The sequence below is a fragment of the Lepisma saccharinum genome, chromosome 9, assembly GCF_977018435.1.
Source record: "Lepisma saccharinum chromosome 9, izLepSacc3.1, whole genome shotgun sequence".
Taxonomy (NCBI): Eukaryota; Metazoa; Arthropoda; class Insecta; order Zygentoma; family Lepismatidae; genus Lepisma; species Lepisma saccharinum.
This window is the reverse complement of record NC_139237.1, coordinates 84,602,352-84,621,781: the sequence shown is the minus strand read 5'-3', so window position 1 is coordinate 84,621,781 and position 19,430 is coordinate 84,602,352. Positions and strand designations below refer to the sequence as shown.

The 19,430-nt window shown below is 40.5% G+C and overlaps 1 protein-coding gene and 2 pseudogenes across 2 annotated transcripts in view; 2 read left to right on the top strand and 1 right to left on the bottom strand.

The window, feature by feature from the left end:
* LOC145992212 (glucose dehydrogenase [FAD, quinone] pseudogene) overlaps positions 1-15,281 on the bottom strand; it is a 50,383-nt pseudogene extending 35,102 nt beyond the window's left edge. The window contains exon 1 of the transcript XR_014442150.1: positions 15,189-15,281. The product of XR_014442150.1 is annotated as a glucose dehydrogenase [FAD, quinone] pseudogene (transcript). The remainder of the gene's footprint in view (positions 1-15,188) is intronic.
* LOC145992796 (glucose dehydrogenase [FAD, quinone]-like) overlaps positions 1-19,430 on the top strand; it is an 82,628-nt gene that overhangs the window by 40,704 nt on the left and 22,494 nt on the right. The gene's annotated exons all lie outside the window — the stretch shown is intronic.
* On the top strand, positions 11,886-13,604 carry LOC145992844 (glucose dehydrogenase [FAD, quinone] pseudogene; annotated as a pseudogene).

The window sequence follows — 19,430 nt, the reverse complement described above, 5'->3', positions numbered from 1 at the left end:
ACATAAGTAAAACTATGGCTCCGTGACCTTCGTTCCAGTTAGTTGCCAGCTTAACACTATTGGTTCAAGGTCGGGCCCTTCTAGAGATAGGGCCAAAAGGGTGAAGCTAGGTCCAGCTTAAGTACCTTCACTGTTCTACAATGATTTATTGAATAATGGGAAGCAAGTTGTGGTACTGACTGATAAGTGTGTTCAAAGGATTTCCAATGCTTCTACTACAATAAGTGTTTCTACCAATGTTCATCCTGGTCAAGGATCATTCAGTATGTTGAAAATAAGTTGACAAGAAGAGGATTGTTGCTTCAAAAAATGAGAGAACGATACACACACAGGTGTTAAATTACGTTCAATATGCGATAACAGGCAATTTGTTTATTTTGTGGAGAAAGTGTACTCAAAAATCCTTCTCACAACGATAGGCTGAAGTCAGAAAAATACATAGACACAATTACATATTTTGGCACATTCTGTCTGTGTTGCAATTAATTCCACGTGAAATAGTTTATTTCCTCTGTCACTCTCGCTTATTGCTACTAAGTCATGTAGGGCAATATCAAGGCGGGCCAGATTCAGTAAACTTACTTATCAGTATGCGGTTGTGTACATACACTCAGAGAACTAAATGCATCATATCGATTGATGCACCAGAATGGATCGATTGATGCACTAAAGTGTGTTTTATGGCTTCTTCAAAGAATCAGATTCACATTTGATGCATTTCGGTGCATTTTTGTATGTCGTGAAAGAAACACCAAAGTGCATCATTTGATTCAAGTGATGACTTATTATAGTTGAGGTGCACTTCAATGTATCACTTGATGCATTTTGATGCACCAGAATGCATCTTTTTCGATGATGCACTTAAACGTTTCGTCTGAGCTACATAAATTCTGTAGCTCATACCAAACGTTTAAGTTAATCGTCCAAAAAGATGCAGGAAGGTGCATCAAGGAATATCAACTGATGCATTGAAGTGCATCTCCACTGAAATAAATCCTCACTTGAATCAAATTATGCACCTCGGTGTTTCTTTCACGACATACAAAAATGCACCGAAATGCATCAAATGTGAATCTGATTCTTTGAAGAAGCCATAGAACTCACTTTAGTGCATCAATCGATGCATTCTGGTCCATCAATCGATATGATGCATTTAGTGTATGTACACTGCAATAGATAATACAATTGTTGAACACTTTCGGTTCACTTTACACAATGTGTAAAAAAATATTTGTACTAAAAGTGATCAAACGTAGTTTCTTGAAAATGTACAAAAAGCGTAATATTTTTAGTGTATTCAGATTATTCTTAGCATTTATATAAATAAAATGCGATAATTCTCTGAACGCTAGTGCATATTTCATGGTGAACATAACGTGACTATCGGGCCTCCCCGAAGGCGCAGTGGTAGCGTCGTCGTCTTGTAATCAAGGGGTTCCGGGTTCGATACCCGATGGAGGCACATGTCACAGTGGTTCGGATCCCACTTTAAACCGTAGGTCCAGTCCCGATTAGCCTTACTGTGCATAAAGTGGACTTAAAACACCAACTCAAACCAATAACGTGACTATCTACAGTACATAGCATGAACCGTGCACAAATATTCAGATTTCAGAAATATTTTGATTTAATAATCTTATTTATTCTGCCCGAATATCTGGGAAATAGATTCAACATATGTGTTTCGACTAATCTGTTCTTTACGTCAGTGCCTTCCTTCTCTTATACAAATAATTAAGTATTACAATAGGTTTCCTAACTTACCGGTTAATGGGGCGACCACATGGAAGGTATGAAATACTGCTCCTTCACCTTTTAGCTCTAAACACTGTTAATAATCGAAATTTCTGTCTCACTGAGGTGGACGAAGCTAATCGTGTGTCCAGTTTCAGTCACCGAAGAGCATGACGTGCCAGCATTAATTGTGATGCCGTTATGATCGCATCAGGTTTTTATTGCACTGGAGTTGCTATTTATCTATTCAGTGTTAATTTTGGAATGTCTTAACCTTGCAAAAGCATTTGTGGTATCCAAGGTTCTTTGCACGATTAGTCTACTTTCGTTCCTCCATTACTTAATGTTTTGGATATGGATAAGGTCGACGAACCTAACAGAGCTGTTCTACTTATATAGCGTCATGTTGATCAACTTATTTCTAAGCTTTGTAGTGATTTGGGAATACCTTTGCGAGCAATATTGAAGGTTCGATTCCACATAAGAAACAAAATATACGGGAATGCCGTACGAGAAACTTACTTACCTAAGGGCAGACCCACTTTTTTTTTTTTTTTAATCACCAAAATTCAAGAAACCACTTTATTATTGAATCAAAGCTTTCTTTGTTGATTATGTATGAGCAGTTACTTGTTACTTATAATAGTTACAAAAATTACCATAATTAACAAAATATAGTAATGGATTATGGCACGAGTGTCTCGCATATGTTTTATCATTCACTGAGACTCACAAAACTATATATATTTTTTTAATTATAGCTTTTTTGTTTATGGATGCACAGTTGTTTATTAAATATAATAATTACCATCATTACCAATCAGTTGTACACTGTCACTAGCATGAGTGTCTCGAATGACACATATTCAAAGACGGCGCCCGATAGGCCCACCAAGTGCATTTTGCTTTCCTATTTTCATTACATTTATGAATAAAAGTAATACAGAAATATTTTGGAACACGCCAGGTCCGTAGCCAGGCAGAGGCCAGGGGGTGCTTAGCTCCCCCTGACTGGGTCACCAGCCCCCCCGGCACTCCGCCAGCCCCCTTGACATTAGGTAAAACTATTTTGTATTCTAATTTGTTTGAAGTGAAGATTGAAAATGTAGACAGAATATATTAATTTGTTCACAACTTCGTTCGTTTATCTTGTTTATGAGCAGAAGTCTAAGCAGCGGCAAGTGTTTAGAAGATTCTTTAGACTTTAGAGTAGAGAGTTCTTTCATAGGCAGCCTTCTTTATCTGTACCTTCCCTGCCCCTGTTGCAGCCTCTCGTTTGACAGAAATCTGTGACTGTGATGTCATTAGCCACATTCCTTCAGCATCTGCGTTAAATGTCAACAGATCCCTAGTTTTATTGCTTTGGCCGGAGGTGGAATGCAGGGTAGGCACTATGATTGAAGTGAATATTGTACATTTTAACATGTATGATGTACAAGGGTCGTTCAAGGTTGACCGTGACTTTTATTTCTGCAGAGGAAATAGGTAGCAGAAGAAACACCAAACTATGTCAGTTTTTCAAAGTATTCTCCGTGCGCGCCGAGGCACCGTTGCCATCGTTCTGGCAGCTCCCGAATTCCTTAGGCGTAGAAAGAACTTGGTTGTTGTCGTAGCCACTGGAGGACATCGCTCCGCAGTGCTTCGTCTGTCGTGAATTTCTTCCCTCCCAGATGGTCTTTAAGGGGTGCAATCAAATGATAATCACTGGGGGCTAAATCCGGACTGTAGGGGGGATGGGGCAAAACTTCCCAGCGCATGTCGGCCAGAGTTGTTGTTGTCACATTGGCCGTGTGAGGGCGGGCATTGTCATGGAGAAGAATGACATTTCCAGACAACATCCCAGGTCTTTTCTTGCGAATGGACTTTCGTACAGCACCACTCAACAATGTGGAGTAATACTGGGCATTAATCGTGCTCCCTTTGTCCAGAAAATCCACATGGATAACGCCCTTCATGTTCCAGAAGACACTTGCCATGATCTTTCCAACGGACGGCTGCGTTTTGCTTTTCTTGGGGGGGGGGGGCGGGGAACCTTTATGCCGCCACTCCATGCTGCGTCTTTTGGTCTCTGGGGTTGAATTGTGCAACCATGTTCCATCAATTGCAACAATTCATCACCTTCTGCTCGAAACCGATTCAGAAGCTGTTCACAGACCGTCCTGCGTGTCCACTTCTGATCGAATGTCAGCTGGCGGGGAACCCACCTTGCACAGATTTTGCGGAAGCGTAAGTGGTCGTCAATGATTGTCTCAACACTCCCGACACTGATATTCACCTCGGCAGCAATATCCAGCACTGTTACTCGCCGGTTCTCAAGAATCATTTGCTCAACACGTGCGATATTCACTGGTGTGACTGCAGTCGGGCGAATGTGTCCATGCGCTTCATTTGTCACCAGCTCCCGTCCTTCGCGAAACTGCTCACACCATTCGTACACTCTTGTCCGCGACATCGTTTGTTCACCATACTGTGCTTGCAATCGTCTGAAAATCTCAGCTGGTTTCACTTTCTCCTTCACGAGAAATTTGATTACACACCGCTGCTCCACAGACACAGACACACTGCTTGCCGCCATGTTTGCTGCAACTGCTGCGCATGCGCGAAATACGTCATGCCGGCCGCTAGTTACTCGCGAAGGAATACATTACGTCACCCGCACGTTTCATCATGATCCGGCTATTCATAGATTTTTTACGTACGAAAATCCCGGTCAACCTTGAACGACCCTTGTAAATATCTTGTATCATCATAGTATGGAGTGTGTGTTAAGGGATGGTGTCAGTAGCAGTCATTAGCACTACAAGAGATGTTTTAGAAGATTCCGAAAAAAAAACTGTAGTATTTGTATGATATTTCTAAATGTTATATTTTAAATTAACTTACTAACCCCCGACACACATAATTTACCTTCATGTAATACTATTAAACTTTTGAAAAATAAACTTGATTTACAAAGCCCCCCCTGGAGGTCAGTTCTAGCTACGGGCCTGGAACACGCTAGGGAACAATGTAATTTATTTTCAATTTGTTATAAGAAAAATTAAAGTTAAACACAATTGAAAGTTTTGCAAATCTGCTGTTAAAAAGACGAAAATAAATTTTTAAGAAAATATTACAGAAAAGTAACTGTTACCTTAGCTACCTGAGGAAGTAAGTCAGTTACAGTTAGTTACTTCTCTCAGAAATGTAAGCAGCTACAGTTGCTCGAAAAGAGTAACTCTCATTTTATAAAACACTGTTACTTGTATTATTCAAGGTGAATTCCTGAAGACAAACCGAAAAAAGTCTGTATAAATAGGTAGCCGGACAATTGCGATGGAACACAGTTAGAAGTGAAAGGGCGGTTGGACAATTGTGATGACATTTTAAATCTTGTATCAAATTGAAGGTTGGCTTAACACCCCGTACAATACCTCTTGCAAGATAATTCTGTGAAATGTTGATATTTTCGGCTGCGAATTTTGTTCAATCAAGTTTTTGAACATGGGCTAGAGCCAACAGTCACCTTTTGAGGTCTCCCGTTTCCTCATATGTGCGAATACACTTCCCAACTCTCTCGTCGATTTTAATGTCACGCTTCTTTCTTTTCCGACCTTCTAGATTAAGTTCCATCCGCATGTACTTGATGTTGATGTCGTCTGCTTGGCTCTTGAGGCAGGCCAGAACATCATGAAGTTTTGGATGCGGTCGTCCAAGATACCTATTTATTTTGCTGTTCCAACCTTTCTACAGCACTATTAGTTCTGTGGCGCCTTTGGTTAGGTTAGGTCCTGATCGTTGCAATTGCCCTACCATTAATTTGTAAAATGACCTTCACCGTCAAAGACCATCGCAATTGTCCGCGATTTTGGCTGGATCCCAATTGTCCTAGATTCGTATAAATATTGTAAACTCGAGCATATGTATTAATTCATCTGCAGCAGTTGCTAGCTTTTATAATCTCTTCAGATTACTTCATCTTTAAACATTCACCCGAGAAACAGATACTTGTGGGTCCTTGTTCTTACCTGGATGTGCCAACGAGCTGCTTATGTGACTCGAAATGTGACGGAAATGATTTTTTTCCTGCACGTGTGCCAATACTAAGCATGCTTTGTGGTTTATTTATCGCTGCTAAGTGGCTCTGCTTAATCGGGTTTGATAATAACAACACGTTTAGTGCATTTTCACTTCTTTTACAATATATCATAACGGACGTATTCGCAGCTAGAAGCCTGACACAAGTCTAAACCTTTAAGATTACATCGCCTGATATATATAAGTCACAGTACCTCGTGTTCTGTAAATACATATTTGCCTCAGTCAACGTTCTGTTTACCGAGTATTTGATGTAAATATTTTAGAGCTATCTTCTTTTATACTCTACTTACCTCATTCCGCTTCGTTTTCAATCCCCCCCATTTCAAACCAGGTGCACTTCCTCTCTCTTACATTTTCGGTATGTTATAAAACATGCCCAAGTACAGTCTGGCTGCCTTAGCCGCAACCATGGACAGAAGTGCGCATGCGCCAACACTGGACTTGTTCAGTGTGAAAATAGGGGTGACGGCAGAAGTCGCATACCTCTAATTCGTCGTTGCCTTCTAACCAAGGGGTGCTAGGTTTGATACCCGCTAGAGGCACTTAGTGGTTCGGATCCCACTTTAAACTGTAGGTCCAGTCCCAATTAGCCTTACTGTGGACTTAAAACATCAACTCAACAACATACCTCTAATCACAAACTGAAAACGACGAGCTTTTGTTTGAATCCGTGCATAGTCCTGGAGCTAGAAATATGGCGGAGATGCACATTAGAGCTTGTTAAGTTTTAATTTTTGTAAAGAAATTATTTGTACTCACTTGTGGAGTGTAATATACTTCTTAGTGAACTTAAAAATTACAATCTTGGCTGGTGCAATGTCTCGCAATCTTCAAAATAGTTGTTACAAGCAAAAGTCTGATGGTATGCTCGCCGCCATGATAGTATCTCCCCTCTACGAATTTTTTGGTTAAACGTTGACCCATAGAAAAAGCCTCACATTTCCGGTCTGGTACCTGGAGGTCTGTGACAGCAATGACATTTTGGGAAAGTAAGGATTCCGTTTGCTGTGGAAACATCAATGAAGTAACTAGAGATATGTTTCAAATTATGGAAGGGTTCAAAATGAAAATGAAACAAGCAAATCTATATAAACGAAATATCACAGCGTAGTTTAACTTGTGCTTCTACCTGCATCCCCTCTCGTATTTGGAATAGACCTTTCCAGGTAGGTTTATCTTCCCTGGCGGGACTGTACTATATTCCAAACTCTTATGTGCCATCGTTATTAATTTTGTCACGGTCTTTAGGGAAGATATAACCGAAATTAGAGAAATTAGTAGTAAACACAAATGCATCACTCTGGCAGGCGAACGAAAACAAACCCTCTATGCAAGTAGTGACTCGAAAGGGTTTGTGTCGCCCCAGTCAACAGCAGCTTTTTCAAGCACAAACTGTTCAATCTGTGTTGTAATGATCTGTGTTGTACGAATTAGTGTTGAAATCTTTTCTTTAAAAATATTTGATTTCTTTCTATAAAAATGTGTTATTGTTAATATCTCTATAGGTAAAGGATTGTTTAACTTAATTCTTGCAGAGATGCTGAAACTATGAATGTATAAACAACCTTGGTAAAATGTAAACTAATTTTTTGTATAAATGGGCAATATCTTTGTAAGCCCTTGGGACATTCTCCTGGTTGCTGAAAGGCTGATGATTCAGGGGACGTTGAGGAAATATCTTGCCTCGTTCTTCGGTTCGGCTGGAGTACTTGTACTTCATCGGCGGATATTTCACTACCCAACTCTGAATAAGGTGTTCTCCTGCATCATCAAAAGACCAGGGTTATAAACGTCGGTATAACTAATAGGTTTAGGCCTACAACTTGTATCGGGTGAATTGTCTGTTCATCGAAAGTTCAAATAAATCTCCAAGCAAAAGATCTTAATGATCTTAATTGGGTAAAATTTCAAAATAAATCCTGCACCACAGACCACGCAAGGGTTTGGTCCTACTAACCCTAAGAAGCCTTTGAGAAGTCCGATAAAAGGGTTGTAACCGACTAACATAAAGCCCTAAATTCAGAAGGTGCGTGTCAGGTTCGACCAGTGAACGCCGGAGACGGAAAGTTAGTGCACAGAGGGTTCAAATGCGGACGCAACCACCAGCCGTTTGCAGCGGCGCGCACTGCTTTATCCCCCCCCCCCCCTTGAGACTAAGTGCAAGGAGGGCTTTTAGGTTAGAGCGCTACTACTGCAGGGTTCCAAGGAAAGCACCGAGGATAATGCATGAATGAACGTTTCGTTGTGTTCATCTCTTCATCTACAGGGAGTTCCACTCCACACGATACGGCCGCTATCTCGTGCTGGTTATTCCCGGCAGACCCTGCGGACTACAACACCATGGGTCCCTGGTTAGAATTCCCGCATGGGTGATCTTTGTGCGTGTCTCATCACCAATTTCATCCTCGTCTTCGCGATTAGCCAAAAGTTGCAGAAAAGTGAAGTAAAATGAACCAATCATACCTTTTCTCGGAGCTGCTATATCACGGTTGCTCAGGGAACCATCCTTCATGTACGTCGCCATTTCCCTAATTATCTTCATCGCCTCTGTGATTAACCTAGAGACTTTAGAAACAGCACAACGTTACCTAAAAACACAAACACCATTTCTTCAGCTCGATCGCTTTATTCTTAAAGATTTTTCTAAAAACAAGAATAAATTATGACATATTGACATAAATTATATACTCACTCATTTATTTTTAACTGTTTACATCACCCAACCCAGCTTCTGAATAATCATCTGCATCTTGTTGATATGTAATGCTCTGACTCAAGTTGCATTGATCAATTCACACGTATAATGCATTGTTGCAATTCTTGGGATGTCCTGCGACATAGGCTTAATTTTTTCCTTTCCTGTTATATCTAAAAAATAATGCAATAAATTCGTTAAAAGGATGCGTTATTTGTCCCGATATCTTGCGAGACAAATATTACAATAATGGAAAATTAAGATTCTGTTGTGGATTAAAGATTTACTTCTTCACTCTTCTATTTTAAGTCGCTTCCTGGTATTCAAGGGGTCCCGGATTCGATGTGGGGACACATATTGCTTCTGATCCCATTTTAAACTACAGATCCAGTCCCTATTAACCTATCTGTGCATAAAATGTACTTAAACTCAAAATCCATTTGACAGGTGTCTGAACTAGCATGGAATTTCCGTGCCGTCTGCAGGTTATAAGGTTGTCGTCCACTGAGACGCCAGAAACGTTTATAACCCTGGTCTTTTGATGATGCAGGAGAACACCTTATTCTGTTGCTGCATCTCAGTGCTCGTTAAGCTTTATCCTCCTCCTCGACTCATTTTTTTGGTCTATAATATCCAAGCTACACGGACCACCCCCCAATTCCATGGGAATATCTTATTGTCATAGGAGTCCACGTGGCGAAAGGTTAATCCACCGCTAAGAATTTTACTTCCGAAAGCAATTTACGTTTATCGGCGCGATAACTGTTCACTCGTGTATGCCGATAAATTACTGCGGTGTTTACCGTGTGAGGAAGATAATGTAGAGCTTGCATGATTACTAACTGCTCTTACTATGTAATTGTTGAAAACATTGATTATATGAACGGACGCTACAGATGGCTCCGGAAGCTTTCCATTTTCAAGGTAGTTCGCTGTAACTGGCGCTGGAGACTACACGCTATCGAAACGGAAATAGAAAGTGGGAAGGTAAGCGCTTCTTCTCTTCCTCACTTGCTGTGGACTCTTGAAATGTGTTCCTGGTAGGTAGCACCTTTCAAAGTTCCCGGGAGTACTTTTGTGGGCTTCCATCTACCAGCCGATTTTGCGTCAATCGTCCCTTTATGACTAGTACATGCTAATGCCCCCCTCTTGTAGTCTTGTTTTTAGAAAATGTTAGGTCGTATAAATACAAGCCAAGAGAGTCCGGCCAGATGGTGAGGCGCCTGACTTCGGCACGGCAGACTCACCTGGGTTTTTATCGTCAATATTCGTGCATAATGCGGTTCTGGGCTTCAGTCAACTTCTAAGCAATTGGTAACTAGGAATTCTACTTCCACATCTTCCGCGTACCTTCATGGCACTGTATAATGCTTCACCATTACTTTTTATAAATATAGGCCAAGATTTCATCTTAGTTTCTCACTGCCCTCCCTCTATTTCTTGATAAAGAATCATAAGCCAAGCTTACATCTTCATAATGAAGAACATTGTTCTCTTTTACCATTTTTACACTACCGAGTGAATAATGAAACGGTTAATTCTTAGACTTGTGATCTTGCATAACACACTACGTAATGTAAATTCCAGTGTTCGAATTCCCGATTTTATTTATATTACCACTCTTGTCTACTAGTGACGATGAGGTTCAAAGATGATTAGGTTACATTGATGAAGGTACAGACCAAGAGTGGTTCATTTGTTTTAGTTTCGTTTTAGTCCACTTTATGCACAGAGAGATTAATCGGGACTGCTTACAGTTTAAACTGGGATCCGAACCACTGTGTGCATCCACCGGGTATCGAACCCGGTGTAATGGTAGAACCAGTACATGATCCTTTTCTTTATTAAATGTTGGTATATGTTCATTAATATTACTTTTTCATGGCTTGGTGAAGGTAATATTTGTTATTCAGTTTCTAATGTAACCTGCTACAGAGCTGGCCTACGTGTCTGGGAAAGCCAGTCGCTCAGAAAGCGGATAGTTTAAAAACTTGTCCTTTAAAAACTCGGAGGGGTGAAAGAGAAGTCGTTTACTGTTTTGTTTCGAATCGCCTATATAAGAGATTCTATTGAGTAGCGGGGGTTGACATTTTTTCGTTGCTTGGGCAAGAGGAGAGACCTTGGAAGTTCTCTCGGTGCCGGTAGTGGCTGTGGCTAGTCTAGAGGGCTAGCGGTCACGAGTCAACCATTCTCATGGAGATAGTACTGATGGTCTAGGCCAACGTACAATTCTCGTTTTGTCCCAAGTTTTTTTGTCCCCTTCATTAAAGAAATCGGGCTTAAAAATGCAATTTTTTAACTATTGTTACCCCATTTCCCACCATAATTTTCGTACTTACGATACAATGTCAAGCAAAACATACCTGAATGTCATAGGAAGTATACTTCATTAGCTACAAAATGAATTTTGTTTCAGGTGTCTAGCTTTAATGGTTTTTGAGATATTAAGGTTTCTGTATACTGCTTCATGAGCAAAAAAGCCATGCGCCATGTTGGAAAAATGGCTGCCCCAAGAGAACTAAAGACAATAGTTTTTTTTGAACATTGGTTTTGATATCTAGAAACATGTACAAACGTATGTACTAAAATTTTTTTTTTTCTAAAATGGTCATGCAACCACCATTGGATGGTTTGGCATGGAATGACCCTCTGCACTTCCTCGTTTTTAAAGTTTGTAGTATTTCTACAGGATAAATTGATAGTCAGTGTAGTATTAATACGTGGTGTTCTAACTTTGAAAGTCATTAGTTTAGCTTAACGTAAGGCTTTAGTAAATAATGATTCAATTCATAAGATTATAAATACAGTAAAACCTCGTTAATCCCGACCCCGATAATCCGGACAGGCAAAAGGTAAAAAAAGAAGAGAAAGCAGAATCTAAGGTTTTAAATGTGGCTAGAAGTCAACAAGAAAACTTCCCAAAGAAATGGCAGTCAGCCACTGATGAAATTCTCCCGCAGACTTTGTACTGTACTGTATAGTGTATTTAGGCCTATGCCCTTTAATACACTTTCTACTGTTCTTTTAGGTTATTTAAATTAATTCGGACTTTCGTTAAACCCGTCAACTTATCCCCCATTAGTCCGGATTAACGAAGTTTTACTGTATTGAAATGCGAGATGTTTAGTTTAATCATGGAAGTGAAGAAGGATAATAAGCTGATGGAAGATATTAAAGATACAAAATATATCACTATCCCGTAACTCGGAGATTAATTACTAGCATTTTATATAATTGTTTCTGATTGATTACTTCAGGTATACTTCATCAGAAAGTGCAGACCAGTAATAAATATACTTACCTTTCCAGAAAGAAACCGCTCGTACCGAGAATGTTTTTCGGAACTCTGATAACAGAACTACATGGATGCTACTTAATGACGTTGATTCTGATGTCCACAAGAGTGCCTCTGGCTCGCGCAGACAAGAAATATGACTTCATAGTTGTTGGCGCTGGTGCGGCAGGATCAATCGTTGCCAATCGCCTGTCGGAAGTCTCTTCCTGGAACGTTCTGTTGCTTGAAGCAGGCGGAGAGGATGACTTGCCAATCATCAACATTCCGTCATTGTTGGTTTCGATACAAGGTACTTACCTGGACTGGCAGTACGTCACTCAACCGCAGAACACGTCTTGCCTCTCTCAAGGTGGAAGGTGCGCCTGGCCAAGAGGTAAAGTCCTCGGCGGTAGCAGTTCGATAAACGGAATGCTGTACGACAGGGGGAATAAAGTTGACTATGACGGATGGGCTAAGCTTGGGAATGGCGGTTGGAGCTACCGAGATGTTCTTCCTTACTTCCTGAAATCTGAGGACAACGGAAACGAAGACATAGCTTCCAATTCTAGGTACCACTCAACTGGAGGATACCAGAGAGTGGAGAGGTTCCCGTATGCAGACGCCAATGTGCCAGTCGTCATGCAGAGTTTGAAGGAGCTGGGTTACACCGAACGAGACATCAACGCGAAATCCCAGGTAGGGTACATGAGAGCACAGACTACTTCCAAGGACGGTCAGCGTATGAGCATGTCCAGATCTTTCCTGGCTCCAATAAGAGGCAGGAGAAATCTCCGAGTACTCATCAACGCCACCGCAGTCAAAGTTCTCTTAGACAGAAGAAAGACAGCCACAGGTGTGCGTTACGTTAAGAACGGTAAATCCTTTGAAGCTTTCGCCTGTAAGGAGGTGATTTTGTGCGCTGGGTCCATTAATTCTCCCCAGCTCCTAATGCTGTCTGGTATCGGACCCAAAGAGCACTTGAACAGTTTGCAAATTCCCGTTGTGTCCGACCTTAGAGTGGGTGACAATCTTCAGGATCACGTAAGCTTTCAAGGTATTATTGTTAATCTGAACCGGACGTCAACGATTCCCAAGAATCTTGTGGAAATGAGTGATGAGTACCTGGAATACTTTGTTAATTCAACCGGTCCAATCTCAGCCACAGGTTCGTTACAAGTTGTTACTTTCTTGAAAACTCAATCCGACGGAGATGATGTCCCTGACATTCAGATCCATTTCGAACCTAATACTGTAAACAACCCGCCCTACGTACCAAAATTTGCTTTCTATGACAGCATGAATATCCAGGCGACACTTCTCCATCCTAAAAGCGTAGGTTATTTGCGGTTGAGCACAAGCAACCCGTTCGGAAAGCCTCTCATATACCCCAATTATTTTACCGACGATGCTGACGTCAAGACTGTGTTACGGGGGACGAAAATCGGGATCAGATTGAGTCAGACCGAAGCACTGCGAAGTGTTGGCGCAAGGTTGAACACTACGAAACTTCCAGGCTGCGAGGGTTACGATTACGGAACGGACGGTTACTGGCGTTGCGCAATGTACCATCACACGCGAACCTTGTATCACCCTGTGGGCACGTGCAAGATGGGTCCTCGAAAGGACACCAGTGCGGTAGTAGCTCCTGATTTGACCGTGTATGGCGTTAAGCGTTTGAGGGTGATTGATGCTTCGATCATGCCCGTGATTCCACGCGCAAATACAATGGCACCAACTATGATGGTGGCTGAGAAGGGCTCCGATATGGTTAAACATTTCTGGCGTCAGCAACCCAATTTGATTTCCAATAGTTGTTCATGAACCGCGTTCACAGTGTAAACAAATGCTGTTAACTTGTTGGAATGTTTATCTGATATGGCTACACATGCGTGGCATCAACAACCTAATTTGATCTTGAGTAATTGTTCATGAGTTGCGTTCATAGTGTAAGCAAATGCTGATACATTATTGGGAGATTTATCTCGAATTCACCATCACTAAATTCATGTCAACCGCAAACTATATACCTAGTACAGTATTTGTTTCCTTGGTCGTTTGTGACGTAGCCACTTTGGATATATGTAGGACTAAGTAGACCTAGTTATATCTATATGGAATGTCATCTGGTTTCCGATTTTTTGAATTATGACTGACTACCAGAGAGAGAGAGAGAGAGAGAGAGAGAGAGAAAGGAGAGAGGACTGGGACTTATCGGACTGCTTTAAGAATACATGTGATAGCATAAATTTATGGCTTCAATTCGTACAAAACGATATATTTTACTGTGAAATTGTATGTATATATTTAATAACCATTTTAATTTTCTTTGTATACTCTGTTAACTTACACAATATATAACTTGAAAAGTTTAACTATATATACATACTGTTTCTAATTTTACGGGTATTTCTTTAAGAATAAATATATTATTCCTGTGATTTGTGTTTTATTGTAGACAACTTATTTTTTTTATGTGGCTAGTGTTTTTATTGTTTTTGTTCTCTTCCATCCACACACCACCATGGAGGGATGGTTAGCCACGCGTGCTACGGCGCCAGGTGTCCCAGGATCAATGTTTCATCCTATTCACTCATGCTCATCTTCGCAATTAGCCAAGAGTGTCGAAATGCGAAGTAAAATAAACCAAATCATTCAGTTAATATATTCCATCTGTTGTAGGCAATTATGCAGTTTAAATTTCCCGCGAGGCTCTTCCTCACTCCCGCCATCTGTTGGTCTGTTTGGTAGTCACTTATCCTTGTGTCACCATCTTAACCTATGCATGAAGACAACCATGCTGTGGATGGATTTGACGTATTTTTTCTGTCACTTTTTGGGTAGTCGCTACGATGAGAACGAGTGAAGATATGATGAAAGGACACTCATGAAGAACACCCATTTTCAGGACGAGATGCGAACTAAGGATCCTTTGGCGTCGTAGCGCGCTGTGAAAACGACTCTGCTACAGAGGTCGCCTGTGTCGTTACTGGGTAGATTTTGAACCGGATGTTTCTGCCCCTAATGCATTAAATGGGGTCGGGGACTCGGATTCCTAAAATAGGATCTCCGATACACTGAGGGGGTTTCTAGACAGAAGTGACACGCGACAGGACCTCTTCCATCTGTAAAATAGAGCATTCACAGCGCATGCGCGACTAGCAGATCCGCGAAACGCGATTCAGTAAATTAACAAAACGACCCGGCCAGAGCGACAAGCTGCATTTCGATGCGAAAGGTCGTATTCATATCTGAAGGTTCGTTTCAAAGTTGCACTTGTCGCTTCGGTCTGGAAGCTATCTTAACAATTAAATGTGCGGCACAGTAAAATAATGTGCATTCGCTTGTCATTTTCACTGCAATTCACTGATATTTGAAAACGGAAATTATATTTATCAATTTACTTACATATTTTTCACTGCCTATGTCCTTTCTTTGTGCACTTTCACCTATCACTAGTTTCCGATGCTTTTGCACTTCTTTTCCCAAACGACTCGGAACGTGCTCGGACGACAATAACAATGCTCCGGAAACGTAGAATTCTTGTGGGGATATAATTTTAGCTTCGGGTTAGTCATTTCCTTTGTATGAAAAAAAACCGCGAACGCAAGGAAATGCACATATGTAAAACAAACAATAGAAAGTGTAAGCAATAAATACGTATTTTGTCGTTAAAGTAAGGCTAGCAAGTGCATTGAAGTAATGACGATCTCCAAGGATTAATTTGCGAAATCGGTTACAATTTTTAAGTTTATGGACTGTGATTTACAAGTAATGTATTTTTGTTATTGGCGTCGCGTCTGTTTTGAGGATGAGGGAACACTCCCAAAGAACACCCTTGCCCATCGGGACTTGAACCCGGGAACTTTCGGTCGCGAGAACGAAAGTCGACCACTTAACTCGCTCGGACACCGAACTGAAGCAAATACCGTAATATGAGGACTCATAGCAGCGAATGGTAGTAACGTTAACTCTGTAATAGAACATAATAATGTATCGCTAAGGTTGAGGCATAAATGTTTGTTCTTTACCCATGTTTTGCGTCCGCCAACATCGTTCTGACTCCTAGATAGAAAGAATAGGAACGTTATATTAAGAAAAAGACAACAAAGTACTCTCAGCGTTATTATTACAAGGTTAAATGAGTATTCCTGTCTAAGAGTTATCGGATTCGATTCGTAGTGGGGTACATTTCACTGGTTAACTGTATGTATATCCAGTTGGGATTAGCTTATCCAATATATATAAAGCCCCAATCCCACCACTCACTCACTCACTCACTGACATAAATGTTCTCCATGAAGGAAGCCCCGAAGGCGAAAAACGCCCGATTACGACCCCCCATGAAATCGTCCCAAAAGTCCAAGAAAATTCAAAAATCGCTCAATCGGCCCTTCCTTAAGGGTGAAAATGCCCTTTTTTCACGTCCTTAGCAACCGTTGCCACGGGCATTTCTTTTGCACACATTGTTTCCTTCAATTCTTAATTGTCTAGCTACATTATATTTCTCACAGATCAATAGCACACAGATGAATGAACTCATGGTTTTGAAAAGGTGCCTGAAACAAGGGTGACATCTACATGATAAGGAGTTTCAGCCCAGATACAATTACGTATATATTGTTATACTAAATGCGTAAATATCTACATCGTGCTTGTTTTAACTAAATATTTAGGCGGTATAATGACATGCAATTCCTTAGAGCTTGCCGTGCCTGTTGTTGTCCATGGAAACGGACGTTGCTAGGGAACTTAAAGAAAGTTTATTTTCACCCCGAAAACTACTGTAAGGGAATTTTGCTAGACTTTTCGAATTTCAAAATACGAGCATCAGAATTTTATTACAGAGGCAAGGTAGGAATTTGAGTGGAATGACGGAAAACAGTTATTATCCAATTACGTTCAAAAATGTGAAAATAACAAAATACGTAAATATTGCATTTTCAATTTAGTCGCTATTCATTTCGTTTATGCAAAACATCCAACTACTTATCTTGAAACGGTTATTACTTAATCAGGTCATTATTAAGAAAATAGACAATAATAGTTTGAATATTTGTACCTTATTATAGCCCATACACACATAAAGTTACTTTCTAAACTTTTCAAATTAGCGAACTTGTACACATGTTCCCCATCATCCAATACAACACCATCTAAAACATGATTGTTATCACAACGTGGCCGAAGGTCACGCATGCGAGCGTACAAGACGTGGCCAAAGGCCACGTCGACAGTACGCGAGTCCATGTATATAATCTATATCACAAATTACTGGTGTTTGTATTACTACTGCTGTAACTGCTGTATGAATCCCTACAAAGTTTGATCCAAAAAAGAAAAAAAATAATATACAGGGTAATTCAGAATTCATATTACACACTTCTAGGGGTTGTAGAGGGTACTTTCTAGATGAAGTTTTGATAAGGAACCCATGTACGGAAACGTACCGTTTTGGTACTATACAGATGACAAGATCACATAATTTTACACCTCCCGCTTCAGGGTATGCAACCCACATTGACGGAGGGCGATGTCTCCAGTCACCTGATGTCATGTGTGGTGCTGCTTCAAACGTCCTCTGTTTACAATTCAGTGTGCTTCGACCTTCAAGTCAGTTGCTATTCAGTCGTTGCGGAACACAGTACAGTATGGTTGAATACACATTTGCCGAGAACACCGACATGTTGTTAATTGACGGCGAAGCTGGACGTAATGGTAGAGCTGCGCAACGTCTGTATGCAGAGCGTTTTCCGCATCGTGTCACTCCATCACATATCATTTTTGCCCGATTAGATGATGATGGAGATGTGAAATTATGTGATCTTGTCATATGTGAAGTACCAAAACGGTACGTTTGCGGACATGGGTTCCTTATCAAAACTTTATCTACTAAGTCCCCTCTACAACCCCTAGAAGTGTGTAATTGGAAGTCTGAATCACCCTGTATAATTTTTACTACAATGGGGAACATTAAAGGATAATGTTGTGTAATGTTGCGCTTCTGTGATTATTTTTACAAACGCATGTTTACAATAAATTCCTTACTTTTTCTTTGCGAACTATCTCTGTGAAACGACAAAAAAATATACTCATAGAAAGTAAATTGAAGGTCAGTGACATGTAGTGCATCAAATTGTTAAAAATTCAATTGGCAATGCCCAGCTGAGCTTGCGTTGTGCCTACCGTTTAGGAAATTAATACGTATGGATAGAACTTCAAATCTTTCTCTTTGCGTAAAATAAGTATATTTGTATTGGATACCTTCTATCACTTTAGGATAATTCTACGATGAAGGTGTAAGATGAAGCGACGAAATACATAATGCAAAACATCCATGCACTACGCAGGGCTCAAACTGGACTGACACCCTTTTAGTTGTAGCCCGCTACACTTTGCCGCAATTGTCAGCACAGTTAATATAGCAGATTTTCTGTTTATCCATAGTAAGCTTTCCTCAGGCATCTGGAGAATAAAGCAGGCCACCATTCTTTGAATCGGTTGTCAGTTGACGTGCTGTGTCTTTGTTGACTGATGTGAAAGTCCCATGTGAGCGGGAAAGCCGATGTATGTGTGCATATACATGAGTACTTTCGATAACGATACACGTTCTTCGAGAAAGTGGACATGGCACTGTCACGTAGTAAAGGTTATATAATATTAGACAATATTGGTGAGTTCCTTACTGTTAGAATCGTAATTATTTTGTCTCAAGTTTTGCATATATTTTGTCAGTCGGAATATATATAGGCCCGTTTATATGGGTGACAATATTTGGAGGAGTTTTACTTTGATTAATTTGTGTGTATGGCTATTCAATATTATTATAGGTGAAAAACAATAGTTTCCTGGCTTATTGTTAAATTAATGCGCATATGTTTCTAGCCTTATAGTATATTTTCATTTTCAATGAATGAAACAGATATACGATATAACGTACGCAATAACTCTTAATAGGGTGTGCACTTTCGCCCGTATTCGTCCGCCTTCGTAGTTTCAGCCCACAATCATCTATTCCATTTCCATGTTCACTATATTGGTAAGATGGACTCAACTACATTTTTACATGCACATAATGACTGTGTTTACTTAAATTTTAATTTCACTGCATCTTTCACGATCCATATTTGAGGGCCTACTACCATAGACAAATTACGGTTATAAGTGTACTTATCTTCTTCGAGCGCATACCGCTAGATGTATCTGTTCCAGTGTTTTTCGCTCTAGCGAAGAAGCTCTCGATTTCGTACGCTATCTAGCGTCGTTCGCGCGAACTATTCGCCGCCAGAGCTAAATCCTCTCGCTGTAGCACTCTATAGACCCACCAAGCTTTCTGACACCTCGGAAAATGTGCGAACTACAGGCTTCCCCGTAACTTTAACTAGCGACACTAGCGCCACTACTCCCGCGCCAGGGTTTCAGATAGGTTGGTGGATTTATAGTGCGCACACAGTCAGGTTGATCCTTTTGGTGAAACCTTCTGGTTCAGAATACTAATTTTGAAATTGAATACAACGAGAACATTTCTGTAAATGTAAGTTTTACACCACCACCACAGTCATTGCCTTTTGGTGAGAGGAGGGTACAATTTCGCAACCAAACTAGAAATGAGGGATGTTATTATGCGCTGATCATTACTCGCTGGTCGCC